Source organism: Schistocerca cancellata, chromosome 2, assembly GCF_023864275.1.
Source record: "Schistocerca cancellata isolate TAMUIC-IGC-003103 chromosome 2, iqSchCanc2.1, whole genome shotgun sequence".
Taxonomy (NCBI): Eukaryota; Metazoa; Arthropoda; class Insecta; order Orthoptera; family Acrididae; genus Schistocerca; species Schistocerca cancellata.
The window spans coordinates 928,417,638-928,430,997 of NC_064627.1; the positions used below are offsets into that span (position 1 = coordinate 928,417,638).

Consider the following 13,360-nt stretch of genomic DNA (forward strand, 5'->3'; position numbering starts at 1 on the left):
AATTGGACACAGGTGCTTCTGTAACTTTGCTTAATCATGTGACGTATGAACAGTTAGGTTCATCACACCTGACAAAATCTAGCACGCACCTAACCACATACAATGGACAGGAAATTCCAGTACTTGGGCATTGTAGTTTGCCAGTCACTTACAAATCTCACCCTAGGCCAGTGAAATTTACTGTGTTGCAATCAAGAGACAGTGAAAATATTTTTGGCTTAGATTCGTTTGACTTGTTTGGCATTAGCATCCAAGACAATGTACTTTCAGTGTCTGGTTTTAATCCAAAAGACAGTGTTGCTAATTTGCTTAAGGAATTTCCCAAACTCTTTTCTGATGGACCTGGAAAAGCTACTAATTTTTTAGTGCCCATTAACCTGAAAGACAATGCACAGCCTAAGTGTTTCTGGCCTCATCCCATTCCCATTGCTTTAAGAGACAAAGTAGCCAGTGAATTAAAAGAATTGCAAGACAGTGGTGTGACTGCTACAGTAAAAGCTAGTTATGGGCAAGTCCATTGGTTTTGATGACCAAGCCTTTTCATTTGTGTTGACTTTAAAACTACTGTCTATCTACAGACAAAAAAATTGGCACTTATCCATTGTCTCACACTGAGGAACTTATGGAAAGGCTTAGTGCAGGCCATTACTTTTCTAAGATAGATTTGCATGATGTTTATTTGCAAATAACATGAGATGAAGAATCACAGAAAGTGTTTGTCTTTAATACACATTTAAGCCTGTTCAAGCATGTGTTTGCCTTTTGGCAGTGCCTCCACACCCGCCATTTTTCATCATTACTTGGAACAGCTGACTGCAAAAGTGCCATTCTGTGTGATCTACCTTGACAATATTAACATCTCAGGTAGTACAGCAGAGGAACACATTGTCAATTTGCGTACTTTTTTTTGAGTGGTGACAGGTGCAGCACTCAAGTGTCGTCTTAAAAAGTGCAACTTTTTTCAAGCTGAACTATTGTACTTATGTTGTGTGATAAACAGTCAGGTATCTCATTTGCATGCAATCTGTGACCTGTCTAATCCTCAAAATGTGTCTGAACTTCTGTCAGTGGTAGGCAAGTTGACATACTACATTCAGTTCATTCCAAATGCTTGCATCGGAAAAATGTGCATTTCATCTGGACCAAAAATTGTCATGACATGTTTCAGAAACTCAAAAATACCTTGCTCAGTGACAGATAAAAAGTAACCTCCTCCTGAACAGGCCATGAAGGACCAACAGTACCAACCGACTGCCATGTCATCTTCAGCCCAAGGCATCACTGGATGCAGATATGGAGGAGCATGCGGTCACCACACCACTCTCCTGACCGTATGCCAGTTTCCAAGACCAGAGCCACTACTTCTCAATCAAGTAGCTCCTCAGTTTACCTCACAAGAGCTGAGTCCATCCCATTTGCCAACCGTGCTCGGCAGACCAAATGGTCACCCATCCAAGTGCTATCCCAGCCCGACAGAGCTTAATTTTGGTGATCTGACAGGAACCAGTGTTACCACTGCAGCAAGGTCATTGGCGCTCAGTGACATGTTTAGCACATTTTGATCCTGCCAAACCAGTGATTTTGCAAGTAGGTGCTTCCTCTTACAGAACTGGCACTGTGCTTTTGCACAGAATTGATGTACAAGACAGACCTATTGCTTTTGCATCAAAGTTGCTAACTCAAACTCAGTGCAATTATTCACAAATTGGAAATTCCATCACTATCTGTTTGGTTGCAAGAGCTATTTAGTCACAGATCACAAGCCTTTATGGTCCTTGTTTCATCCATCAAAGCCAGTTCCTACAAGTAGTCCTAAAAATTGCAACATTGGGCTTTGCTTCTATCACAGTATCAGTACGAAATAGACCTATGGCACAGCATGGCAATGCTGACACTTTTCCTCACTTTCTGATCGGCCCCAACTCTTGATTTATACTCCTCTGACACATCTTGTTGTCAGATCAATGTGCGGGACTCTGAATTACTGCAATCTTTTCCATTGAATAACAGAAAAATTGCACAGGTCATGGAAGTGAACTCTGATCAGAAGATTCTGTTGCATTACATTTGCACATTTTGGCCTTGCTCATTGCACAGTATTCAGAATTCAGTAATGTGCTGATACTTTGCTCGTCGGCATAAACTTTCAGTACAACAAGGCGTGATAGTAGTACAGTCTGACAGTGTACAATCCTGTCATCTCACCGGCACTGTACTTGGCAGGGCATGGATGCCCACAATGAACAGATGACATCACTGTGTCACATATGCACAGACAAACAATCAGCTCCATCCTCCACCACAGACATTAACAGCTTGTCCTAAGACTCAATCACCATGGCAACGAGTGCACATTGCCTTTGCAAGACCATTATGAAACACTCAGCTTGTTGTGGTAGACTCTTTTAGCAAGTTTCTATTTGCATTCCCTTTGGACTCTACCACATCACATAACATCATTGAAGTGTTGTCCTCAGTTTTTCACATTGAAGGATTGCCTGAAGTCATTGTTATGGACAATGTACCTCAGTACCTGTCACACAACTTTGAACAGTTTTGTGAACAATACGGCATTAGTCATCTAACAAGTGCTCTGTTTCACCCCCAGTCCAACAGAGAAGCAGAATGCTTTGTACAGACTTCTAACCAACAGATAACCAAGCTTTGCTCCTTCCACACATGGAACAGGCACTGCAACTCTTTCTCACCTCCTACTGTTCCCACCCACGTTATGGTCCATCACCAGTGGAACCTCTGCATGGGTGCCACCATCGGATGCTGCTTCACTTGCTCCACCCATGCAGCATCCAGCGTCGATGATGGTCCAAAAGTAATCTTGTTCTTTACACTTTTTTTGCCACCATCAGCACTGGGAGTGAGGCAAGATCCACATTTTCCTGTGATTCTGCTACTTTTCTTCCCCCAGATTCATGGCCTCACGGGATCATGCAACCTTCACAGCCATCTGCTGGTGCTGCCACAACACCTCAGAATGAGAAAATGGCCATCGCAACCTCGCCTCTGTCGTCACCACTCTCTGACATGACGGACCTGGACCCGCCATCACTGCCACCATCGACATTGCCATCATCACCCCAGGAGACGCCCTCAGTACTGGACATGTATCCTGAGCAGTGTTTTCGGGAGGACATTCCTCTGTTCTCGCAAGCCAGATGGTGGGATACAGCCAGGAGTATACCGTCCTCCACAACTACAGGTCCCAGCTTGTCTCTACATCCAGCTTCCTGCTCCCTCCACCCCCACCCCCCCTACCCCAAACTGTCATTCACATCTCCAGTACACAACAACACTGCAGCATTTTTTTGGGGGGGGAGGGGGGGGATGGAGGGTAGAATGTGCTGGTGTACACTTTCACCAGCACACTGGTCAGCAATAGGAAACATTGTATAGCAGGCACCGAGCTAAGTGTGCCTATGATGAGAGAAGACTAAGATACGCTCCCAGGCTACATGCTGATAACCCCCCGAACAGTGTGAATATAGGCCGCTACCGATATTGAATTTAATTAATGAAAGGAGAAAATATAAAAATGCAGTAAATGAAGCAGGCAAAAAGGAATACAAACGTCTCAAAAATGAGATCAACAGGAAGTGCAAAATGGCTAAGCAGGGATGGCTAGAGGACAAATGTAAGGATGTAGAGGCTTGTCTCACTAGGGGTAAGATAGATACTGCCTACAGGAAAATTAAAGAGACCTTCGGAGAGAAGAGAACCACTTGTATGAATATCAAGAGCTTAGATGGCAACCCAGTTCTAAGCAAAGAAGAGAAGGCAGAAAGGTGGAAGGAGTATATAGAGGGTTTATACAAGGGCGATGTACTTGAGGACAATATTATGGAAATGGAAGAGGATGTAGATGAAGATGAAATGGGAGATACAATACTGCATGAAGAGTTTGACAGAGCACTGAAAGACCTGAGTCGAAACAAGGCCCCGGGAGTAGACAACATTCCATTAGAACTACTGACGGCCTTGGGAGAGCCAGTCCTGACAAAACTCTACCATCTGGTAAGCAAGATGTATGAGACAGGTGAAATACCCTCAGACTTCAAGAAGAATATAATAATTCCAATCCCAAAGAAAGCAGGTGTTGACAGATGTGAAAATTACCGAACTATCAGTTTAATAAGTCACAGCTGCAAAATACTAATGTGAATTCTTTACAGACGAATGGAGAAACTGGTAGAAGCCAACCTCGGGGAAGATCAGTTTGGATTCCGTAGAAATGTTGGAACACGTGAGGCAATACTAACCTTACGACTTATCTTAGAAGAAAGATTAAGAAAAGGCAAACCTACATTTCTAGCATTTGTAGACTTAGAGAAAGCTTTTGACAATGTTGACTGGAATACTCTCTTCCACATTCTAAAGGTGGCAAGGGTAAAATACAGGGAGCGAAAGGCTATTTACAATTTGTACAGAAACCAGATGGCAGTTATAAGAGTCGAGGGGCATGAAAGGGAAGCAGTGGTTGGGAAAGGAGTGAGACAGGGTTGTAGCCTATCCCCGATGTTATTCAATCTGTATATTGAGCAAGCAGTAAAGGAAACAAAAGAAAAATTCGGAGTAGGTATTAAAATTCATGGAGAAGAAGTAAAAACTTTGAGGTTCGCCGATGACATTGTAATTCTGTCAGAGACAGCAAAGGACTTGGAAGAACAGTTGAATGGAATGGACAGTGTCTTGAGAGGAGGATATAAGATGAACATCAACAAAAGTAAAACAAGGATAATGGAATGTAGTCGAATTAAGTCGGGTGATGCTGAGGGAATTAGATTAGGAAATGAGACACTTAAAGTAGTAAAGGAGTTTTGCTATTTAGGGAGTAAAATAACTGATGATGGTCAAAGTAGAGAGGATATAAACTGTAGACTGGCAATGGCAAGGAAATCATTTCTGAAGAAGAGAAATTTGTTAACATCGAGTATAGATTTAAGTGTCAGGAAGTCGTTTCTGAAAGTATTTGTATGGAGTGTAGCCATGTATGGAAGTGAAACATGGACGATAACTAGTATGGACAAGAAGAGAATAGAAGCTTTCGAAATGTGGTGCTACAGAAGAATGCTGAAGATAAGGTGGGTAGATCACGTAACTAATGAGGAGGTATTGAATAGGATTGGGGAGAAGAGAAGTTTGTGGCACAACTTGACTAGAAGAAGGGATCGGTTGGTAGGACATGTTTTGAGGCATCAAGGGATCACCAATTTAGCATTGGAGGGCAGCGTGGAGGGTAAAAATCGTAGAGGGAGACCAAGAGATGAATACACTAAGCAGATTCAGAAGGATGTAGGTTGCAGTAGGTACTGGGAGATGAAGAAGCTTGCACAGGATAGAGTAGCATGGAGAGCTGCATCAAACCAGTCTCAGGACTGAAGACCACAACAACAACAACAACAACCGATAACCAAGCTAACTCCATCTCTCAATCGGTCAATATCTCACTCTCAGTACCTCAGTGCATCGCATCGGGACTCAGTTTGCATTGCACCTTAATATGTCACACTGTGGTCTAGTCTTCCACAGTGATAGTCATCACCCGTGAGGGAAGGCTAGTCATTGTATATAGTTATGATATGGACATGGACAAGATTCAAGAATTAATACATGTTAGTTGATTGCTGTTAACCACAGAACTTCAGATTGGACAACAGTGAAGTTAATTATTCAATTGGTTCCTGTAATAAAGTGTATTTTAACCACGTGTGCATTTTGTGTTGTAGTGAGAGGAAACTGGCCACACACCTATCATACCACCCTTCCTCATCCAGCCAGGAACCACAAAACATGACTGGAGGGCACAGCCACAACATGACTAACCAGAAGTTATGAGAATCTTAGAATGAAACAGAATGATGTGAAGATTTTTGTAAATTATACCTTTATTTTTCTATTAATATTGCTTTTTTGCCTTTGGTCAAAGTTTTTTTGAAAGACACTGTTGTTTGTCTATCATAAATGTGACTGTAGGCCTATATAAAATTAAGAGAAGGAATGTGTAACAAATGGTAATACCTTACTTTTATAAAAGAATGATTTCTCCCAAATTATAAATTTTACAAAATTGAAAGTAAAATGTGAAGTAAATATCCTGAGTTAAATAAGTGCTTTCATTATAAGCCTAATTTTACCTAAATTATACGATTTTCATTTTAGAAACAATATGCTCAAGTAACTTCAGTTTTGTGACACTTGAAAGAACAAGTCTCTCTCTTAATTTGCTGCACTGAGGAAAGAAATAAAATATTTTAAAAAATTGCAATTAACAATGTAATGAAAAGGAATTTTATATGTGATATGTGATTTATTCATCTCATTACGTACAATTTTCAAATCATTTGATTTAATGTACAGGAGACATGTCAAGGTTTACAAAAGAAACTTTTTTAAGAGAAATACAAAAGTTTACATTATATTTTACAAGGTTTATGTATTAAAATATACCTTTCAGATAGACAGAGTACACACTTGTAGTCTTACATGAAACTCTGTTTACAGGACATACCTACACGTGACAGAAGTCTGCACTATATTGGAAGTGATTGTGGAATGTCATGGAGACCAAGGAATTATGGTGCTGTAAAAATACAGTGAAAATTTCTTGTATAGCAGGATGTTAAAAAAGTGCCAATTCTAAGGTAGGACTGGTTTTACGTGAGTATAATAAACATGCTCACCACAGAATAGTTACATTAAGTTTAGGGAGACTTTGAAGTGTAGCAATTTAAATGGTACAGGTGCACACCATAGTGAGTAAATAAATAGAGAAAAATTTAATGACATTTTAAGACATCCAATACAGTCTCTAAATTTTTTTTGGAAATACATTGAAGTGTTTTAAAAATGATGTGAAAACTGTTAAATGTAAAAGTTTTGAACACAAAATGATTTCTGTACTGATATGGAAAACCATTTCCATCAAATAGTAGTCTTGAACAGATAAAAAATCCACTCACCAAGCGGCGGCAAGACACAGACATAAAAGAGGGTTGGTAATTAGGCAAGCTTCCAGAGCCAATGGCTGCTTCTTCTGGCAGAAGTATTGAAGAAAAGGAAGAGGGGTGAAGGAAAAGAATTGGAGAGGTCTAGGAAATGGGGTACACTTCAAGAAAGCAGGTCAGGGGAGACCTACTGTATGGGATGAGAAGGAAAGGCTGATTGTTGGGGGGACAACTGAACGAGATTTGGAAGCCTGAGAGCTCAAAGGTGGAAGACAGGGTAATATACAAGACAGATTACTGCTTAAACATCATGCACAGTTAATAAGAGAAAAAAGCTAACTGCATTGTACGTAACAGAAGTCAGAGGGGTTTTTGAAAACTAGACGGGTAAGACAATGAGAGATGAAGAAAACTAAAATGAGGTGAGGAGCAGAGTTGTTACAGCGAATAAATGCTGAGATGGAAGAAATTAACATAAATTAAAGCCAGGTGGGTGGCAACAACCAAGGACATGTTGTAGTGCTAGTTCCCACCCGCAGGGTTCTGAGAACCTGGTATCTGGAAAAATAATCCAGATGGCACGTGTGGTGAAACAGGAGCCGAGGTCACGAATGTCATCTTGTAGAGCATACTCTACAACAAGATATTGCATGTTGCCTGTACACACCCTCTGCCTATGCCCATTCAAGCTAATTGATAATTTGGTGGTAGTCATGCCGATGTAAAAGGCCAAACGGGGTTTGCATAACAGCTGGTAATGACATGTCATTTCACAGGTGACTCTCCCTTTGATAATACGTATTTTGCTAGTTACAGGGCTACTATAGTTGGTGGTAGGAGGGTGCATAGGGAAAATCTTGCAGTGGGGACGGACACAGGGGAAGGAGCCATAGTCTAGGGAGATGGGTGCAGAACAAGCATAGGGTCTGGCAAGAATACTGCGGAGATTTGGAGAGTGACAAAAATGTATTCTAGGTATGGAGGGTAAGATTTCAGCTGGAATGGATCTCATTTCAGGGCACAATTTTAGGAAATCCTTGCCGTGTCAAGGTAGCTCATTAACACATTCAAGACCAGGATAATACTGAGTCACCAGTGGTGTGCTCCAAAGTTGTCTCTTGGAGGGATCAGCAGAACCAGGATAGAATGTGATGGCCCAGGAAATCTACTTTTGAACTACGCCGGTGGGGTAATTATGTGCAGTGAACGCTGAGTGTGAGAATGGTGGTGCATTGCTGTAAAGATTCTGCATCTGAACAAATATTTATTTATTTATTTAGATTTTCTTTGCGTGGAGCCATCGTAATGATGGGTTTTGCAAACGTCAGACTTAATACTATGGTTGTATTTACCTTTATAAAATACACTACATTTTGTAGCTGTTGCTTCTTATGTCTATTTTTTACATTTATCACATTACAGCTGTTGCAATCACTATCTTAAAATTCGTTGAAAGAATATAACCATTTTTCTATTAGAAAAAATTTTAATTTTGTTTTAAAAACATTTCCTATGTACGTTCATAGAGCGTTTGGTAGCTTGTTATACCAAATCAAACCATTGATAAACGGACTTCTATCAGTCATTTTTAATGTTGTTCTGTTATTGAAATAGATACATTTTGTTCTAGTGTTGTGATCATGTACATCACTGCCCTCAATAGCTTCTGTTCGTTGACTTATAAAAAATACAACTATTTTGAAGATGTACAGAGAATATATTGTCAGATATTTGTGCTGCACGAACACTTCACGACATGAATCTCTATGTTCCATCCCATGTATATGTATTATTGCACTTTTCTGTAGTAGTAGTATTCTTTTTAAATGTAGATTGGCTGCACAACCCCATAGTTCAATTCCATAACTGAGAAAGGGGTAAAGTGTTCCATAATATACTAATTTCAGTGCTTGGCTAGGAACTATCTTTTTGAGCTGGCTGGGGAGATATATGGCACTACTGACTTTTCTGCATACGAAATTAATGTGGTATGTCCATCGCAAATTTTCATCAACATACACACCCAGGAATTTACAGTTACCATTTTCTGTTGCAGAGATATTACACACACTATTCATATTGTTGTGGTGAGAACTGCCTGTTTTAAATGTCAGTAGTTGACATTTGATGACATTCAGCTTGAGTCCCTGATCATTGAAGTATTTTGTTACTTCTGTTACACCACTAGTAGCAAGAGATTCTAGCTCATTAGATTCACTTCCATAGAATAATATTAATGTGTCATCTGCATAGCTTACAACATGGGATTTAATGGGTTGTGCAATGTCGTTAATATATATAAGGAGGAGAAAGAGTCCAAGGACTGAGCCCTGTGGTACACCTTGTATTACAGGTTCACTGGTGGACTGGGGGTTCATGATTTTATTATCTAATTTGTATGACAATTTAGTGCTTTGCTTAAGATTCAGCAGGTATGTTGTTAGAAGTTTCATGGCTTGATCCCCAACACTATAAGGTTTTAGCTTTTTAAGAAGTGCCCTATTGTTTACTGTATCAAATGCTCTTGTCAGGTCCAAAAATATACCTGCAGTCTGCATCTTCCGGTCCAACAGACAGTAAACTTCATGGATGAACTGTGTAACTGCTGTGGTTGTACTTAGCTCTTTTCTGAAGCCATGCTGCAGATTTACAAGCAGTTAAGTTTTGTGAAAAAGGCATTTAGCTGCGAAAGGATAATGCTTTCAAATATCGTACTAAAAGTGGGAATTAATGATATTGGTCTATAGTTGGAGACATCTTCCTTACTTCCCTTTTTAAACAGTGGTTTCACTACACTCATTTCTAGAACCGTTGAATACATGTTTTCTCTAATGCGGCAGTTAATTAGGTGAGTAAGAAGTTTAGCAATTTCTTTTAAGCACACTTTAGTAATAGCACTGGATACGCCATCCCATCCAGATGAAAATTTTTTCTTTAGCATGTATATTGCCCTGTGAAACTCCTACTCATTCACTTCCACAGATTCAAATTCAGCACACTGTGTGAGATGGCATCAGGTCTCTACCTGCGAATCTATAACATGGGTTGATTGTTTGTTAGAAATGTAGTAGTTATTAAAAATATTACATATAGTATCTAGGTTTTTTACAATGTTACCATCATGTCTTATGCTGAGTGGTTCCATGTTCATATTGTTGGGACCTTTTCAGTATTTGTCAATCAGCTTCCAAGATGCTTTGCTTATGTTGTCAAACTGTTCTATTGTTTTGCTGTTAATCTGCTTCCTTAGGTTAACAATTTCAGTTTTAAAAGTTTGCTTGGCCCTATTGTATTTTTCCTTGAAAACCAAAAATAGTAGTGGATTTATAAAGCTGGTTTAGATCATGTACTTACTGCCTGAGCCTAATCAGACTGGGTGGGAGTTTTGGTCTAGCATTACTTCCATTTTGACAGTGTTTAACTACCTTCAGGATTTCTCTGACTGGACAACTATATTCATAATGATGCAGTAGGTTTAGTAGAATTCATTCCATTTCTCATTCGACCCTTTTACCTGGTACACAGAATTCCATTTCTCATTCGCTAGTTTGTCTTTAATATTTGAGGTATTCAACATTCGTTTCTGTAGCACAATTTTTGTTATTTTAGGCACAATTGAATATATGTATTCTATCACCTGACAGAAGTGGTCAGAATAAAGAACATCTAAGTTACTGTAATTTACCTTACCTATAACATCTTTGTTGATTATAGCATAATCTATTCTGGTGGAACTTGTGTCTGTTACTCTGGTGTCAGAGTTCACCATATTTACAAGATGGTATAAGGTCAGTACATCAGTGAGTTTCAGGTTTACTATACTATTTGAGTTTGCATTTACATGAAAGTCACCTGATATATTAAGGTCATTAGAACTGGCCTGACAAACAACACTGCTACGTTTATCCATAAACAGCATTACATCAGCATATGATGGCCTATATACTCCAATCACTTTATGCTTTGATAACTTAAGATCATTACTGTGGAGTACAATATCTGTCATTTCAGTTGATCCTTGTTTTATGTGGTGTTCAAGAAAGGAATTTTTTTTAGCTTCTATATCCTCATTAACATAAACTGCCACACCACCACCTTTATGGTTTTGCCCACAATAACTATTTGCTAGTATGTAACCTTCTAATCTATAATATGTTATTTCACTGCATTTTAGCCCATGTTCTGTTATTACTAGTACATGTGGCAAGTGTTCCTCTATGAATATTTTTAGTACGTCTAGTTTGTTTCTGAAATATTGCACATTTAAGTGCATTAACTTTAAGGGTGTTATCCCTTTTTATTTATTTACCATCTTACATGAATCAAAATTGTTTGAGTTACACTTTTTATGACACTTTGCATACACTGTTTTTTTGTTTTAGAACTGGCCTGCAATGACCTGTCACTTTTTCAACAGCCTGCCTTTTCTTTGCTTGAACGGGACTCTGTCATATCTGAAATACATCCCTGAACACTATTATTATGGTCCTTTATTCTAAAAAAGTCTCGTGTTTGTAGCCCAGAGCAATTGGAGTTTCTCCACACTGTCTTTCTCGCACAGTTTGTTTATGTGGGAAACTAGCTTGGCCTTTCCTTTCCTGTTTAAATGGAATCTGTGTTTTGTGTTCATCACAACTCATCTTACTTAAGTCTATCAAATTACATGGCTAAATTTATCACACAGTTTCTTTAGTTCAGAATTGTAGTTCAAATCTCTTTGTTTACACACGACCACAGTGGTAAATCATGTCGCACTCGCACCTTTGTGATGACAATGTTCGTTTGAAATAGTTTTGGTAATGTGTTACGGAAACACTGCAGGGCTGTCTTGCTTTCGTTTTTGTATACGTCGTTGCTGCTGCCAATAATCACAAGGTGAGCATCTTTGTTCAGTTGACTTGTTTCTGTTGTAATATTCTCCACCACTGTATTTAACATTGCACCAGGCTTGATTTTCGTGAAAACTGAATGCTTTGAATGCATACTTTCGTTAATGCGTTTGGACAGATCTTTTCCATGCCTGTTGGCATACAGAAGGAGCCCTCTGGTGCATCTTAAGGTTGACAAGTTCTTTTTTGGTTCTTTAGTGGGTGTTTTGTGATTACTTTCTGGTTCATTTATTTCTGTTGTGTTACCACAATCCGCTACTAGTGCTGAGAATTTGTTTGATACTGGTATCACTGGGGCTGTACTTACATGTAGTTCTTGTTTGTTTGTTTTTTTCGGCACACGCCACATTTTCTGTGGGGAATGACCATTAACAAAGGCGTTGTCTTGAGTTAGACGATAATTCCGATCCACTGCTTTACATTTCGATTCCAGCTCTTGATATTTTGTATTGATTGACACTAAATCATCTGTTAACACGCTTATTATTTTTTATTTCGTCTTTAGCGTGTTCATTATTTCGCTTTCCGTGGCACTTACAAAGCACTGATGTATAATCATGTTTGTCTTTTATACGTTTCAAATTGACTTTGACACATTTATCATGGTACCAATACTTGCAGTCAACACAGAGGATACCTCTTTTGACCTTCTTCATGCAAATTTTACAAACCTCACTATCACTTTTTAAAGAAACTGAGACAGCACTATACAAAAAATGTTCACCCGAGCCATCTTGCCTTGAATGCAAAAGCTGTATGGAAGGGAACGTTTGACATGGAAGGGATGGCTACTGTCAAAATGTAAGTACTAATGTTTGTTGGCAGGTTTAAAGTGGACAGAAGTGTGCGGCTGGCCTTTGATGAGGATGAGATTAACATAAAAAAAAAGTGGCATGGGATTCGGAATAGGACCATGCGGTATTTAATTAGGAAAAGGTATTCAGAGATTCCAGGAATTCTGACATGTTAGTCTCATCATGAGTCCATATTGTAAAAATGTTACGTATCTAAACGAAACCAAAGACTGAAGACTTATGGGCTCCAGGAAAGCCCACTCCAAGCAACCCAATTAAAGGTTGGCATAGGAATGAGGCATCCTGATTTCCACGGCTGTGCCCCTGATCTGTTTGTAGCAATCAACCAATCAACCAACCTTACCAACAACTACTTCACTTTTGAGGGGCAGACTTACAAACTTTGTGTTCCATTGATGAATCCCACAGTATGTAGCCGTTATGATGTGTAACGTGTCAAGTCCACAAGAAATGCACATATGAAACAATTTTTTTAATATATATATAAAATAAAGATGATGTAACTTACCAAACGAAAGCATTGGTATGTTGATAGACACACAAATAAACACAAACACACACACAAATAAACACAAACACACACACAAAATTCAAGCTTTTGCAACCAACGGTTGCTTCATCAGGAAAGAGGGAAGGAGAGGGAAAGACGAAAGGACATGGGTTTTAAGGGAGAGGGTAAGGAGTCATTCCAATCCCG

At 39.2% G+C, this 13,360-nt stretch overlaps 1 protein-coding gene and 1 long non-coding RNA gene across 2 annotated transcripts in view; one reads left to right on the forward strand and one right to left on the reverse strand.

Moving 5' to 3' along the window:
- The window catches only part of LOC126162880 (serpin B6-like), a 282,449-nt gene that overhangs the window by 105,136 nt on the left and 163,953 nt on the right, over positions 1–13,360 (reverse strand). The gene's annotated exons all lie outside the window — the stretch shown is intronic.
- LOC126162882 (uncharacterized) overlaps positions 1–13,360 on the forward strand; it is a 38,261-nt gene that overhangs the window by 963 nt on the left and 23,938 nt on the right. Inside the window, exon 2 of the long non-coding RNA XR_007535126.1 lies at positions 6,517–6,656. This is a non-coding gene — a long non-coding RNA (uncharacterized LOC126162882). The remainder of the gene's footprint in view (positions 1–6,516; positions 6,657–13,360) is intronic.